Below are 17,140 nucleotides of genomic sequence, written 5' to 3'. Positions count from 1 at the left end.
TACTACTACTACTACTATTATTATTATTATTATTATTATTATTATTATTATTATTATTATTATTAACTTTATTTCTATCCCGCCTTTATCCCTGAAGGGACTTGAGGCGGCTTAAAACAAGGTTAAAAACAAATTTAAAACATAATTTAAAAACAGATAAAAGCATTTTAACAACATGCATTTAACAACAATATTACATTAGTTCAAACATTCCTCTACATGCCCACTTGAGAATGAAGAGTTGCCATGTGGTGTCTGTCTTTCTTTCCCTCTCAATATGCACATGGCAAAAATGATCCTGTGGCTGGTTTGCCATGTGATAACACTGCAAATTGAGAGAGTTACGAAGTTACGATCTGCTTTGGTTTGGCATTTTCTCATGATGTGGTCTGTTGCTATTTTGCACTCAATATTATTAGATCAATATTATCCAAAAAAGTAGGATTTTTAAGATGAAAATTTATTTTAAAAACCCTCAAGATAAGATCCTGTGACAAATGCACAGTACATGTGTCATAAATATAAAAATATTTCACTTTTAAAATATTCTGCATGATGTAAAAATTTGTAGTGTTCCTATAACAGTTACTATTTATAATGCTAAACTCAGGGTTCTAATCCCATTTTTTACTCTAAGCATTGTTCCATTCCAAAATCTAATAAAATAAGTCTCCTTTTTTATACATTGCTCATATTCATTTGTCATTCCTTTTCAGTTTTTTCAATGCAAGTATGACAAGCAGTTGCCTCAGACAGCAAACTGGCGGGGTGGGGCGCCCACCTCCATCTGCCCACTTATTTCTACTGCTCCTCCTTGGACTGGGAAAGGATGAGGGGAATGGAGCCGAGCAGAAAAAGAAATGTGCAGTAGAGTAGAGGCTTAAGTATCTCCTTCCCTTTCTTTCTTTTCTGGTCTAGGGAGTGGGAGAAGTAGAAGCTGGCACATTACTGGGTAGAGGGGCATCACTTAGCAAGCCATTGCAGGTACCAGGAGGTCTTAGACCAGTCCTGGGGATCTCATATCTAATTATGGGCACAATCCGGGAGGGTTGCAGACGTGCCATAAAGGACATTTGCACCTCCTCGTGTGTCAGCTGGGCCAGCGCAGGGATGCATGCCGGCCCACTGAGGCTGCATTCAGCCTCAACGCCAACGGGGACAAGTAGGGGTCTGCACTTGTCAAGCTGCACAGGGGCCTGGGGAGACATGGGGAGGGCAAGGAGGAGGCATTTGGGGGCAGGGGGAGGATGGGCAGCTGGAGAGCAGGGGGTGGGTCCAGGACCCATAAATTATGCTGGATCATGACCCTGGGCAGCGCGGAGCGGCTCCAGGCTACTCGGTTCTGCTTGGATCTGCACCACCTCTTTAGGGATACTTTACATCTTCCCAGGGTAAGGGGAATTATTTCCCTGCTTCTGGCTGAGCCAAAGCTAGCCCCAAACTTGCGCTGGATATAGCACAGACCAGCTGGCTTGCCTGTCCCAGTGCAAGTTAGGATTGCGCTGTAAGTGCATAACAAGACTGGATCAGACCAAAGGCCCATCAGGTTGACCATCCTGTTCCTCTCAGGGGCCAACTAAATGCTTCTGAAAATCCCTAAAAACAAGGCCTGAAGGCAACAATCCTGGAGATAAACCAAAATGATATTTCAGTAATTTTACACCACATCACACATCCATCAAACGTGTACAAAGGTTCTGTTATGCTTTGGAGCAACAATGGAGATCATTACAATGGGCAACACTTGTTAACTATGTAAATGTCTAATCTCATTTATCATCTTTTCACATTTTTCCTAGATCCTGTGTCTACAACATAGTTATTTATTCCATTCAATATTTGGAACAACAGAGTTTCCATTATTTGAATGCTTAATTCTGTTTTATACTTCAACTTATGTCAATTCCCATTAGGCATTTATATAATCTAAACTGCATCCCCTTTTGATCATTATTGGCCCTTATGATTTCAGAGGGATTTCAGAGTTAAAATTAGTTGTATGCAGTTTTTGTTGAATAGAACTCCTCTAATTCCAAGTATCAGTAAAAGATGACAACCCATTAAGAGCACAATCTTTATCTTTGCTAGCACTGGCACAGCACCTGCTTGCACTAGCATTAGCCATTGTAAAAGTATTATAAAGCACTTTTGACTACTCAAGAATAGGTGACACCTGCCAGCACTATATCCTGATTGTTTGACGCTGGTGGAGGTGAGTAAAGCACCAAGTGGTGCAGGGGCTTGGAGAGGATGTCAGGAGGGTGTTCCAGAGGCGATGGGGGTGGGACAAGCCCAAGAGGGGACAGTATTGGTGGATAAGGTCTCTGCCATGTCCTAACCTTCCCAGGCCTGCTGGTGTTACACAGGGCTGCCAGGATTTGTGCCAGCCAGATTGCTGGCACAGATCCAAGAAGCCCCATTGGGCAGGCTGGGGCTTTACCCAGCGTAAGGGAACAAATATCGCCTTACCCCAAGTAGATCTACAGCATCCTCCTAACCTGCACTGGATTCAGTGCAGGCCATATGGCCTAGCTGCACCAGGTTAGGATTCGCCTGCCAACGTCTGACATAATAAAGCCTCCAGGGGATTTAATACTGACTGTATATCCAAGATCAGACTTGCAGTTTGAAGTCGTACAGTCAAGGCACAGATTTATGTCACCTACTAAGCCTAAGAAGTAGAAATATACTTAGTGCCCATTCTCCAGATAAATATCTAATGCATTCACCGCTGAATAAATGCTGACTCTATTAGTGTAACCACATTTCTTTTAAACTTTTCCAATCTGTTTTTCACAGCCAGAAAGACTGCTGAACTTTCTCTGAGAAAATTAATAGCTTCAGCCTATCTTTCCCACAGTGTCCCTTGGTATTTGAAGGAAAACATTGCTACAGGTCTTTGTTTTCTTTCACAACATGGAAGGTCAGGAAAAAAATGTTAGAGCCCTATTTACGTAATGTGTATCTTTGGAAAATGGGCTCAGGAGCAGAAGGAGCATGTGGTGACATGTGTCAATGGAACCATTATCGCTCACTAACAAGGGGCTTTTAATGCATCTTGTTTTCATGTTCTTGGCTGCTTGCACAAGATAGTCCACAAAGTCCGAGCTCTTCCTTTTTAAGTGGGTGAGATGTGTATTGAACCCCTGGGGGCTGGGGGATAAGAATAGGCCCTCAGTTTGGTTGTACTTGTCTTAAGAGGCGACTAAACAGCCACCGGGTAGATGAGACTCGTTAGCCTGGGAAGGCAGCTCATCTGAGAGAAGGAAAACTCTGATCCCAAACCTCCACTGCCTTGTGGCTACATCCAGTTATGGAAAAGGCTTCAGGAGTCAACCTCGAGGCAAAATCCGGAGCCACAGTCCCTAAGGCAGTTCATGGCTGAACACAATCATGTTCTGGCAACTCCTGCGACACCGCTGGAACTAACTGTATTGGCTTCTGCCTTACCATTGGACCATTTCAGCAACGTGGAGAGGGGGGATTTGCTGCATAGGTAACAGTCTATCCTCCATACCTACTTTATCCAGGCTTCGCACACTGGAGAGGACACTCTGTTCCAGAACCACCATTCAGAGCGTGAAACCATAGTCTTCTGAGACTGAAGGATGCCAACATTGGATGTGTATTGGAAGAAGACAGACGTAGCCTGCAGCCATTCCCACATTACGCTTTATAGTTTTTCTGACATGATGATGATGACAGATTTATGTAGTTGTCATCAGTGTGCATGGCACTTTAAAGACTAACAGAAAACACATACAGGTTCCTCCCCAAGAAACTTACAATATACATTTTGCCTTGGGAGAGAGAGAGAGAGAGAGAAACAGAGAGAGAGACAGTCAGACAGACAGACAGACTAAAGGTTTAAGCCAAATTCTCAAATATCAATATGAGTAATACATTGTTATAAGTTTTAACTAAATGCAGAATATTAATTTTTGAAACAGATCAAAACCAGGTAGTTGTCTTGGGCTTTTGGGAAAAATAAATATCTAGTGTCAGTAAAGTGATGCTTTTAACAGGACCGACCAATATCCCTACAGAACTGTTCAAGTTGCATATGATTAGTTACTAATTACTAACTAGTTACTAATTAATTAATTAGTAATTTAGATGTGACACTTAAGAAGTCACATGTTAATATGACTATCCAAGTGCCATTGTGATTAATATACATTCTTAGCATCAGTATTGCATAATTAATAATAATAATAATAATAATAAACTTTATTTATATCCCGCCCTTCTCCCCAAAGGGACCCAAAGAATTAATTAGTGTAATTCTTAGTATAGTGGCTTCCCCGGGCCTCTTAATGCCTCCTAAACCTCCTAAAGGTTGTGATGAGAAAACTGGAAGTCACATTTTTTGCCTTGTTAGAGTAATTCTGAGCCAGGCAGAGGCCACAGGTGGAAGTGCACAGCCTCTGCTGGGCTCAGAAGACCCTCTGGAGGTAGAGGAGTGTTCCTGGTATCTGTGGTTTCACTTAACCCCACAAATACCAGGGGCACGCCTGTATTTGTTTTTATCTATTTTAATTATGTCTTATTTTTATTTGTACACCACTTTAAGCTTTGGATAAAGCAGCATAAAAATTTATTAAATAAATAAATAACAGCCTAATCCGGAAGCTGGCAACTTTGCTGGATGCACCAGCACCGAAATGGCCACCGATGCATCCAGTGGCATGGAGACATTTGTCCCTTTTTCCTGGGGAAAGCCCCAAGTTCTGCTATGGGGCTCCTCAAGTCTGCACCAGCTATTTTACTTGTGCAGACTTGAAAGACTACTTTACAGCCCAACACAGAGTTCAGGATACAGCCTCCCTCCAATCCCTAGAGGCCATACTACTGCCCTGCGATCTCACCACCAGTGGTGGCGCTTTCTCCTCCTGCCAGCACTGGGCCTGGTGCTAGTGCTCCCTGCTTGCCATAAACATGCTTTATGGGCACATTTATGGCACCCAGCACCAGCGCTAGGGCTCATCACCGGTGCTGAGGGAGTTCAGGATTGGGCCCTGACTCTTTGGGGGGAACATTTGCTGCTATATTCGGTTAGCAACATAATTATTCCAAACATAGTCAGTGTGCAACCTATGCAATTTTTATGTGCTTGCTTTTAAAGTTGCTTCACAAATCCATGTATTCATATTTCCTCTTGTTTTTATTTTTTATTTCACACTTCTGGGGCTGCGATATTTCACCTTTCATGGTGATGGGGAACAGGGGCATTCCATCCTTTATCTTAGAGCAACAATTGCAAACAGAAAAGCAAAAGTAGCCTTCATTGCTTCTGCATTTTACTGCATTTGCATTTCATCAGATTGCTTCCAGCAGATTTGTGCTTGCAAGAACACTTTTTTTAGTATAAAAACTATAAGAAATATTATAGGAAGCTGAGTTTTTTTTAATCATTAAGCACAACACTGTACACAATTACTTGCAAGTAAGTTTCTTGGTTTTTAATGATACCCACTTCCTAATCCAGTGTCTTAATGGCAGCCTAAGCAGCCTATATTTGCAGAGAAAAGTTGGTAACACAAAAATCAGATTTCGTTGAGTTTTGTGCATATTGAGTAGCTTCAAGCCAGGCACTGGAGAACTATGTCCTTGAATTACTGGGCAGTGTTCTGTGCAGGTACTCCATTAAAAGAACTATGACCAAGAACACCCTGAGGAAGAATGTCTTCTTGTGCTGTGCAGCTCCCCTCAACTGTTTTATGTGGTTTGATTCATTCATACCTTTAAAATATCTGTGCTGAATTAATGCATCTTTGTGTGTGTGTGTTTGTCCATCCGTGTACATGTGTTTATAAAATAACAGATTTCACTAATAAGATGCAGATGGAGCTTTGCCATTTTCAAGTTTCCTTATTTGGCTTCTGCTTGCATTTTTGGGTGCCTTCGTTATCAGATATGGCACCAGTGAAGTCAGAATACTAATGACTGCCATCGGCATGAAATTCAAGACACATGTCATGATAGTCTTGTTTGGTAAAGCAAACTCTGTGACACTGAAACTACAGAAAAAAGTGCACATGCAAACTGTAGCTCTCCACCCCAATGCTTTGAACTAGTTCCAGTCTGTCTATGGGATTACTCCAGAGTAAGTGGCTTTAAAGGCCTGCAGCCAGCACTTGAGACCCAAGAACAGAATGTTAGTTGAGGGATTTCAGTGGAGGTGAGATGGCCAAACTCAAAACCAAGGACACCTGCATCAGCAACAATTCAACTAATGCATGGAAAATTTTAGACACCTTTAGAGAAGTCTGACAAACAGCTCTAGGTGACCTTGCTTCTGCTTCAGTGTCAATTTAGTTTCAGCAAATCACTTTATGCAAACGAAGCTCTTTTTCTGAGCCAGGGTGACTCTGATTTAAAAAAAAAAATTCCAAATCACTGACACTGTCTTATTTGACATTGGTTTTATTGACATAGTCTCTCTCTCTTTTTTTTTTCAATTACCAGCGGTATCTCTTCTACCTATCTCAGGCACATTGCATATTTTTTAAAATACACTGTGTGCTATTAAAAACATCATTGTATCTGCCGACCAGATGGCTAAACAACAATAAATCAATAATGAGCAGTTATTGAAGGTTGATTCTTATATTTGAGCTGCCTATCAATATGAGTGTGTAGTTGACTGATTATTACCTATAGATTGTTTTCCAACATAGTAACCCATGTCTTTGCTCTCAACTTAAAATATTTAGTTACTATTGCCACATTTTACTGACTGAGCTCATGTGCTTTTAACAGCTCTGCCACTTTTCTCAGTATAAAGCAGCAATTTGCTTTCAATTGAAGCTTTTAAAGCAATACAAATACTGTAGCACACCAGGGTGTGTATGTGGCAGGAGCTAAGAGCTAAGCCCCCTACATCCTGCTGGTGTTTTCTGGCCCCCTCCCTGTGCTATTTAACAAAATGAAAAAAACAGCTAACGTGAAACCCACACTTAGATTGACCCTCCTGTCTCCTAATCTTTGTGATCTCTCAGCAATCCTACAAATGAATTCTGCTCTGGGATGGATGCATCCACCATTGTATGAAGGTCCCATGCTGTAATGATCTTCTCCTACCAATATATGGTTCACAACACTGTCCTAAGGGAAGGTGAAAAAATGTACCAGGATTCCATAATGCAACTTGCACTACAATCACCAGGAATAGGGGAATCCTATAAGCATGACTAACACCCAGGAAACTCCATCCTCTCCCTCAGCATTGACTGATTTGAAAGCAGGGAGTGTAAAATGCCAGGAAAGTACTGGGTTACCTTGTAGCTGTCCATTGTTCTGGGAGCTTGTTGAGAAAATACATATAAGAGCCTGGGAAGCTGCTTCACCATGGGTAAGAGCACTGGACCACTAGTACTGAGTGACAGCAGCTCTCCAGTTTCCAATGGGGGTCTTTCCAATTCCAATCTGGAGATGCCAGGATTGAATCTGGGACTTTCTGAAGGCAAACATGTGCTCTGCTACCAAGCTATGACTCCTATTTCATAAAAGATACATGTATCTTCCTTATAAGAGTCAAGTATTCCTCCAATTTTAATACACATTTACTTGGGATCAAGTCCAATTGAATTCAAATGTCAATGTACATGTAATTGTAGTTAATCATTCTGTATTCCCCATACTGAGAATAATTTTTGCATTACCATGTGGTGTGATGTCAGTTTTACACCACATACACATGGTCATTTTTTTGTTTGAATATAAAATAAAAATGAATACAATTTGTAAAGAAAAATAAAGTGCAACTTAGGAGAGAGTGAACCACCTGAAGTGTTTAGATTGCTTGAAACCACATTTTGCTTTCTCTTTAGGTTACTCAAAACTGCTGCGGTATTAGCCAAATGGAGTTTAAAAATAACAAGGAAGTCTATACAGTAATTGTACAAAATATTGTGGACTTCTCTTTGGAGTGTCACAAGAAACCTAAAGACTCCAGTTTGTTTTTGTATGTTGTCATTTACTAACTAAGGAGTACGTTAACTAGGTATATATACACAGTAAATTCCAGCAACACATATGTAGGGATTGTAAAGCCGAGAGAGAGAGAGAGAGAGAGAGAGAGAGAGAGAGAGAGGAGTAAAAAAACTAGCAAGCAAAGTCCAAAACTTCAACTCAGACTGCCTGGAGGCATGTGGAATTCTACATCTGTTTACTCTGCCATGCAATTAAACAAATGAAATATTTCACATGTGAGTCACAGCTATGTTAGACATATATATCGTTTTGTTGGTTTTTTTCCAGGCAAGAGTAATTTCTTGCCTGAAACTGGAGGGAGAAAAACATTGTGTATGAGTTTACGAGCTTACAAGCACATTCAAAGAGTTACAAAAGCTTTCTGAATGGCATGTAAATTAATGCACAAGATGTTTTTAATATGATCCACGCTGTAACTTAACAGCATCGCTAGGCTAATAACAGCAACAATGGCGGGAATTAACAGCCCAATCCTATTCCTGGTGTCTCCACCAGGTGCAGCAGCACCAAAATGGCTACCACTGCATTCAGTGGCACCGCCCGGGCTGCTGGAGGCCTCCTCAGGGGAAGGGGACTTTCATCCCCCTCTCCCAGGTAAAGGTGCAGGGGTCACAATGGGTTTCTGCCATTCTGTACTGGTTATTTTGCCAGCAAAGACTGGAGAAACTCTGTATCAGGCTTTTCAGCCTGCCTGTTCCACACCAGCTTGGCTGGTCCCACTCCTATCCCACCCCAACCACATAGCCCTCTCCCTGCCTTAGAACACCACTCCCTGCCCCCAAGGCTCTCACTACTATCTGGGGCTTCTACTGTACTCCAGGCAGTGTCCATCCTGCACTGAGTTCAGTGCTAACTGGTGCTGGACTGGCACTGACTCCTCTCAAGATATTACAAATGTGCCTTATGGCACATTTGCAACACCCAGCGCTGACACTGTAAGTCAGTGCTGGTGCTGAGATTAAATAGAATTGAGCCTAAGGCAGCTATGAAAAATGGTAAAATTCCCATGCCTCATGGTTTTCCTATTGAGTGGTACCAAACTTTTTTGGAATTATTGGTTCCGAAACTAACTTTATAAATTAAAAATGAAATGTTTAAAACAAGCTGTCTCCCTTCTTCTGCAAATGAGGCATGCATAACATTAATTCATAAACTAAATAACATTTAAGGAAGCAAAATGTGTGTTGACTCATGTGTGTTGGCCTGTGTAATCTTAGACTTGTGGTGATGTACAGCACAATCCTAATCTTTGGCTCTGCTGGTGCAGCAGCCACTGCACCGGCCTAGATTGTAGCAAACATGCCATAAAGCACGTTTACGACTACTCTGGAGTAGTCAGCCAGATCCTAACCTGGTCTGGTACAGCCAGGCTGGATGATCTGTGATGTATCCTGCATAGCTTAGAAGGTAGCTGGAGGTCTCCTTGGGGTAGGGGTTCCCCCTTACCCTGAATAATGCCACAGCCTGCCCTATGGGGCTACTTGGATCTCCACCAGCTATGTAGCTGGTGGAAGTCTGAGCGGCCAGGTGTAACACCAGCTGGCCTGGAATGGGGGTTAGGAGATGGCAGAGGAGGCCCAGCTCCTGTGCCCCATCTGCCCCATCAGATATTTGCTGATCTTTAACAGACATGCAAATACTGTTGTAGTCTTACTTAGCCCTCATTCATTTTGACAATTCAGCTTGTGCCAGAGAACTCCCAGGTGTTATATATCTAATGTTATGTACTGTGCCATTATAATTTTCCACCTTAGCCATAAAAATGCATTCACCTGGCCTACCTCATATATATATATAGTCCAATGTGCATCATGTTCTGCCTTTCCCCACAGGAGTTTCACAGTAAGCATGCTCTTCAGCTGAGGATTACTGCTGAGACATTGAATAGGTCAAAGATATTCAAAATATTTGCATTCCTTCCATGGACAAAAGCACTGGTTTATTCTAATCTTCTCTTTAATAGTTTGATTTCTCAGGCATCTCATAGCATAATCTTTCCTATTCATTTCAAAGGAAATAGAAACATTTTAGTATAGTATAGTGCTTTAAAATGGGAAATAGTATAGGCAAGAGTATAGTAAAATGTAAATAGTAACATGGGGATATTATAGTCTTTTAAAATGGGAAAAATACCAAAAAACTGGGGACACACAGTAATCTCTGTTTATCAACCAATGTGCCATTTAAAGGATTATGGCTCCAGTCCAGAAAGCACCAACTCACAAATAGTCCATCTGGCCTCCCTGCTGAATAGCTTTTTTCAGGTTTTTAGCATTTGGGATATTTTCAGAACCATGCAGTGGAGGCTCCTTAATAGGGACAAATGGGGCTTGCCCCCTCCATAAAGAAAGGAAAGGCTTAAAAACTTAACAACATTAAATTAATAAATTAAAGAGATCTGTGTGACCTAAGCTAAGTCACCGACTAATTAATCCTGCTTTTCTACTGGATGTCCAATCCCATTGCTTCTCTCTTATGTCCAAGATTGCAATCCTATGCACACTTACTTGGGAGTGAGGCTCACTGAGTTTCATTGATTTACTTCTGAGTAGACTTGCATAGGACTGTATTGTCAGTCTCTAGTTTCAAGATTGCTTTTCATTCAGATCTTTCTAAGCCTATCAGGGCAAGAGAAAGGGGCCTGTAGGCTAGAGACACACTTGACAAAACACCTTGACAACAGTCTTCTCAGTGCAGGGCAATCCAGTTTACTTGTTCCTATTGTTTTGACCCTCATCCTCAGAACAACAGCTGAAAGTTCTGATCATTCCCCCTTCTCAAAACTTTCTGCTGATTGCTGCTGAAGCTGCCACTTGTGAGGCAATTTTCAGCCAATCACCCAAATCCACTGGGAAACATGACAACAAATAACCTTGAGTAGTGCCAGCCCTACCCAAAATACCTCTTAGATACTGCTTTCTTCCAACTGGCTGAGTCTATTTAGCAGTGATTTTCAACCACGGCACACTGGTGTGCTGCAAATGACCTGCAGGTGTGTCGTAGGCGCTTGAGGGTGGGTCATTTATTAGTAGGCCATTGGGGGCTGTGAGCCCCCCCCCACCAGCAATGCCATGTGCCTCTCATTTGTGAAAAACCGATGATGTGCCTTGATGATTTTAGCACCTTGTCAGTGTGCCGTGAGATGAAAAAGGTACAAAATCACTGCTATATAGGAACCAGTTGCCATATTAGGAAGGAAAGTCACAATTCTAATGCAGATTCCCCTTTCCGTTTGCAACAAGGCTTGTTCCTAGTCTGATAGACACTGTTGGTGTAGAAAGGTAGACCTGGCCTAATAGGCATTTATGTTCAAATTTCCCTTCACAGTCCCCTCCCTCCCACCAAGGAATTATATTCAAATTTGAGATCCTTCCTTCCAAGGAGCTCTAAGTATCAGACATGTCATTCCCTCAACCCCCTTTTATCCTCACCAAAATTGTGTAGTAAAGCTGTGAGAAGAAGGAATAGGATTGGGCCGTCAGTCTCTTTCATCATTTCCTAATGCAATCATTTTTTTTTAATTAAGCACAAATTGTTCAAAGGTTTAGTGGCTTGCCTGTAATATCACATCATTTGTATGTTTCCAACAACTTGATCTTGCATCTGACAAGGAAAAAGAGCTGTCCTGTTTCCCAAATTTCTCTCTAAAGCCTCCTGATTGCCAAATCCTATCCAACTTTCCAGCACTGATGCAGCGGTTCCAAGGGGGCATGCACTGCATCCTGCCATGGGGAGGCAGTCATGGAAGATAATGTTTGTTCCCTTACTTTGGGGCTGCATTGTGACTGCTAAATCATGTTTTAATCTGTTTTTAACCGTTGTAAGCTGCCCTGGGTCCCTTTGGGTGGGGTATAAATAAAGTTATTATCATCATCATCACCACCACCACCACCACCACCACCACAGCTGGAAAGGTGGATAGCATTGGGCCCTGCATCATTCTGCAAGGCATAGAAGTGGAATGGCTAACCTCAATAACGTGATTAGGAGGGCATACTATGGCAGAAATGTCCAAAGGGGACCTGTGGGGAATGGTGGTGCTACAGGTAGACCCCATTTCCTTACTGTTGAAGCCATATAATGTCTCCTCAATAAAACCTGCAGCACAAGGGCTGATAACTACTGTACAAACTCTTATTCTAGGTGCCCAAGTCCTAAGTGCCCAAGTGCCCAAGGGGAAATGCATTCTAGGTGCCCAAGTGCCCAAGGGGAAATGCAGGAAACTGGGGGGGAGAGGGGAGAGGCATAGTGACAGAATAGTGAAGATATCAGCAGCTGCCTAATTTTCAAAAAAAATAGGGACTATTTCTTACAGCCATTTCAGCACATCCACTGTAAGGGAAGGGGAACTCTGGTTGTTGGCACATGATGTGCTGAGTCCAGGCTAAATTTAGCAGCAGGTATATGTGGATGCCCTTTAGATATAGAATATAGCTTAGATATAGAATGAAGCAAGGGATAGGCTGCTTCCTGCAGCTGCCCTGAGCTGAAATGGTCACATGAATGGACCCTGGGCATGGTTGACAGTAATGAAAAGCCAGAGGGCAGGGAACCAAATAGATGTGGCCAGTGAGCTGGGTGCTGGGGTTCCACTTCTGTTGTTGCTAGGACTCTGTGCAGGACTCTGTTTCACACCTCTGTGTAGTTGGGAAATTGCTGCTTGACAGAAAGCACAACAACAAATCAGGAGCGTATTATTGTAGGCCAGGCTGTGTTCATTTGCACTGGGCTTCTCACCTCACAATGTTCCATTCCACTCATACTCCAATTATATCTCATGCTTATCGAGGATCACAGCCTGAACTATGTGATAAGAGGCATTGCTCCTTTGCTGTCTTGCTGATTTGACGTGGCTGCATAGTTGTATGACAGATGAGTCCCTGTTTGGGCACTTATTAGCAGGTCAAAGCCTGCAGGCCTTGAAAAGAAAAATCTTGGAGACAGACAGAAAGACAGACAAATGTACACATGGACACACACACACAGTCTCCAGCAGCTGCAACCTGCTCAACCTGTTTCATGACCTGCCTCATACTAGCTGCTAGGTATACAAGACGACAATCTCAATAACAAGTTGAACAGTAAGTGTGGCTTTTGAAAACATTTAAACAACTTCATTGATTTTTTTTTCTGAAAAAATACCTTTAGACAAATCCTTAAAAGGATACAAAGTAGTTCAAGAAGAAATAATTTTGACAACCTATATAAGAAGAATGTTTTGCTCTCAGAAGAACTTTCAACCCATCAACCAATATATACATGTTTTCCAAGATGGCTTGCTTCTGCAAAACCCATGTGAAATACATTATGCTACCATGTTCCCTAACACACCATGCCTTCTAGAAGCCCAATCCAATCCAATCTTGAAACTTGCCAAAAATAAGAGATGGTCAAGACAATGTTTGTACAGTGGTGTACCCAGAGGGGCAGGAGGTACAAATGCCCCAGGAGCCAGGAATTTAGGTGCCGGGGTGCCCCTTTCTTTAAAGGGGAGGAGAGGAAGGTGGCCCTCAGATCAGCTGGGGAGCCACCCCGGCCAGAAGTAGCACGTATCTCCTCCAATTTTGGAGGAGACATGCACCACTTTAAGCTCCAAAGGAGGCTTTTGTGCTGTTCTTCGTGGCGCAGAAGGCTCCTTTAGAGCCTTTCTGCACTGCTAGACCCAGGAGGCAGGCAGTACCGCCTCCTGGGTACCTTCCAGCAGCACAGAAAAGCTCCTTTGGAGCCTTCTGTGCCACTAGAAGCAGTACAAACGTTTCCTTCGGAGTATGGGCTGCCTCCTCCCTTCCCCTGTATTTGAAAAGGGGGGAACAGAGGAAGTGGTGTGCTTGAGGTAATTGCAGTGATGATGATGTCACCGCAATTACTTTCAGGTCGAGGGTGGTGGGTGAGTAAGTGGCTCCTGGTAGGAAACCCGTTAGGACTGCCACTGGTTTGTACAAGAAATTTTCAGGATGCAGACACTGAATGAGAATTCATACAATGAGGAACCATTGATTTTTTTCATGTAAACCGCTTTGTGAACGACTCTGGTTGATAAGCAGTATAAGTATTCTTTAATAATAATGATAATAATTCAGGTTTGACTCCATCTCTGTAAAATGCAATGTGTGAATTAGTTCTTACTGTCAGACACTTTGCCCCAAGGTAGGATCAGATCCACAGTAGCCCTCATTTATACTACGTATATAATAAACCATGTATACATATGGACACACAGATTAAAGATTAATCATTAAACCTATCAGTCTACATTGTTCAATTTGCTATCTGCTTGTGGCATACTGTAGACTCTACAGTATTGAACAATGTGCCTCATGTCAACAAGCTGCATATGTGATTTAAGGAATATTTTAGACTATCTGTTTAAACCTATGACTCAGCCATACGCTGTACAAGAGGGACGGGCTCCATTTGAACCAGAATGGAACCAGACTGCTGGCGCATAACATTAAAAAGGTGGCAGAGCAGCTTTTAAACTGATCCCTGGGGGAAGGCCGACAGGAGCCGAGGGGCATCTGGTTCGGGACTCCTCATCCCTACGGGATGAGGATGGGGAGCTTAGAGAACAACAAGACAAAGGCAGGGTAGGAGAAGAAATTGGGAAAGGTAGGGTGATGGGATGTGATAGACGGTTTGGCACAATGAGAGGATGCGGGGACAAAGGAGCAAATAAGCAGCCCATCCTGGGGCATTCTGTGTATAAATGCTTTTATGCGAATGCCCGAAGTCTACGAGCAAAGGTGGGAGAACTGGAATGTCTGGTGACAAGGGAAAATATTGACATAGTGGGCATAACGGAAACCTGGTGGAATGCGGAGAATCAGTGGGATACCGCAATCCCGGGCTATAAACTCTACAGGAGGGACAGGCAGGGGCGTGTTGGAGGTGGGGTGGCCCTTTATGTTAAGGAAGGGATAGAATCCAGCAAAGTAGAGACTGAAGGTGGGTCCGACTCCACCGTAGAATCTCTGTGGGTTAAATTACCAGGCTTGTGCAGCAATGTAATACTGGGGGCGTGCTATCGTCCTCCAGACCAGAAATCTGATGGGGACCTTGAAATGAGGAAACAGATCAGGGAGGTGACAAGGAGGGACAGGGTTGTAACCGTGGGGGACTTCAATTATCCTCATATTGACTGGGTCAATTTGTGTTCTGGTCACGATAAGGAAACCGGATTTCTTGACGTGCTAAATGACTGTGGCGTAGATCAGCTAGTCACGGAGCCCACCAGAGGACAGGTGACTCTGGATTTAATTTTGTGCGGTACGCAGGACCTGGTTAGAGATGTAAACGTTACTGAGCCATTGGGGAACAGTGATCATGCTGCGATCCGTTTTGACGTGCACGTTGGGGGAAGAATACCAGGCAAATCTCTAACAAAAACCCTTGACTTCCGACGGGCGGACTTCCCTCAAATGAGGAGGCTGGTTAGAAGGAGGTTGAAAGGGAGGGTAAAAAGAGTCCAATCTCTCCAGAGTGCATGGAGGCTGCTTAAAACAACAGTAATAGAGGCCCAGCAGAGGTGTATACCGCAAAGAAAGAAGGGTTCCACTAAATCCAGGAGGGTGCCCGCATGGCTAACCAGCCAAGTTAGAGAGGCTGTGAAGGGCAAGGAAGCTTCCTTCCATAAATGGAAGTCTTGCCCTAATGAGGAGAATAAAAAGGAACATAAACTGTGGCAAAAGAAATGTAAGAAGGTGATATGGGAGGCCAAGAGAGACTATGAGGAACGCATGGCCGGCGACATTAAGGTGAATAATAAAAGCTTCTTCAAATATGTTAGAAGCAGGAAACCCGCCAGAGAAGCAGTTGGCCCTCTGGATGGTGAGGGAGGGAAAGGGGAGATAAAAGGAGACTTAGAGATGGCAGAGAAATTAAATGAGTTCTTTGCATCTGTCTTCACGGCAGAAGACCTCGGGCAGATACCGCTGCCCGAACGGCCCCTCCTGACCGAGGAGTTAAGTCAGATAGAGGTTAAAAGAGAAGATGTTTCAGACCTCATTGATAAATTAAAGATTAATAAGTCACCGGGCCCTGATGGCATCCACCCAAGGGTTATTAAGGAATTGAAGAATGAAGTTGCAGATCTCTTGACTAAGGTATGCAACTTGTCCCTCAAAACGGCCACGGTGCCAGAAGATTGGAGGATAGCAAATGTCACGTCTTTTTTTAAAAAGGGAAAGAGGGGGGACCCGGGAAACTATAGGCCGGTCAGCCTAACATCCATACCGGGTAAGATGGTGGAATGCCTCATCAAAGATAGGATCTCAAAACACATAGACGAACAGGCCTTGCTGAGGGAGAGTCAGCATGGCTTCTGTAAGGGTAAGTCTTGCCTCACAAACCTTATAGAATTCTTTGAAAAGGTCAACAGGCATGTGGATGCGGGACAACCCGTGGACATTATATATCTGGACTTTCAGAAGGCGTTTGACACGGTCCCTCACCAAAGGCTACTGAAAAAACTCCACAGTCAGGGAATTAGAGGACAGGTCCTCTCATGGATTGAGAACTGGTTGGAGGCCAGGAAGCAGAGAGTGGGTGTCAATGGGCAATTTTCTCAATGGAGAGAGGTGAAAAGCGGTGTGCCCCAAGGATCTGTCCTGGGACCGGTGCTTTTCAACCTCTTCATAAATGACCTGGAGACAGGGTTGAGCAGTGAAGTGGCTAAGTTTGCAGACGACACCAAACTTTTCCGTGTGGTAAAGACCAGAAGTGATTGTGAGGAGCTCCAGAAGGATCTCTCCAGACTGGCAGAATGGGCAGCAAAATGGCAGATGTGCTTCAATGTCAGTAAGTGTAAAGTCATGCACATTGGGGCAAAAAATCAAAACTTTAGATATAGGCTGATGGGTTCTGAGCTGTCTGTGACAGATCAGGAGAGAGATCTTGGGGTGGTGGTGGACAGGTCGATGAAAGTGTCGACCCAATGTGCGGCGGCAGTGAAGAAGGCCAATTCTATGCTTGGGATCATTAGGAAGGGTATTGAGAACAAAACGGCTAGTATTATAATGCTGTTGTACAAATCGATGGTAAGGCCACACCTGGAGTACTGTGTCCAGTTCTGGTCGCCGCATCTTAAAAAAGACATAGTGGAAATGGAAAAGGTGCAAAAGAGAGCGACTAAGATGATTACGGGGCT

This window comes from Tiliqua scincoides, chromosome 4 (genome assembly GCF_035046505.1).
Source record: "Tiliqua scincoides isolate rTilSci1 chromosome 4, rTilSci1.hap2, whole genome shotgun sequence".
Lineage (NCBI taxonomy): Eukaryota > Metazoa > Chordata > Lepidosauria > Squamata > Scincidae > Tiliqua > Tiliqua scincoides.
Note: the sequence above shows the minus strand (reverse complement) of the source record.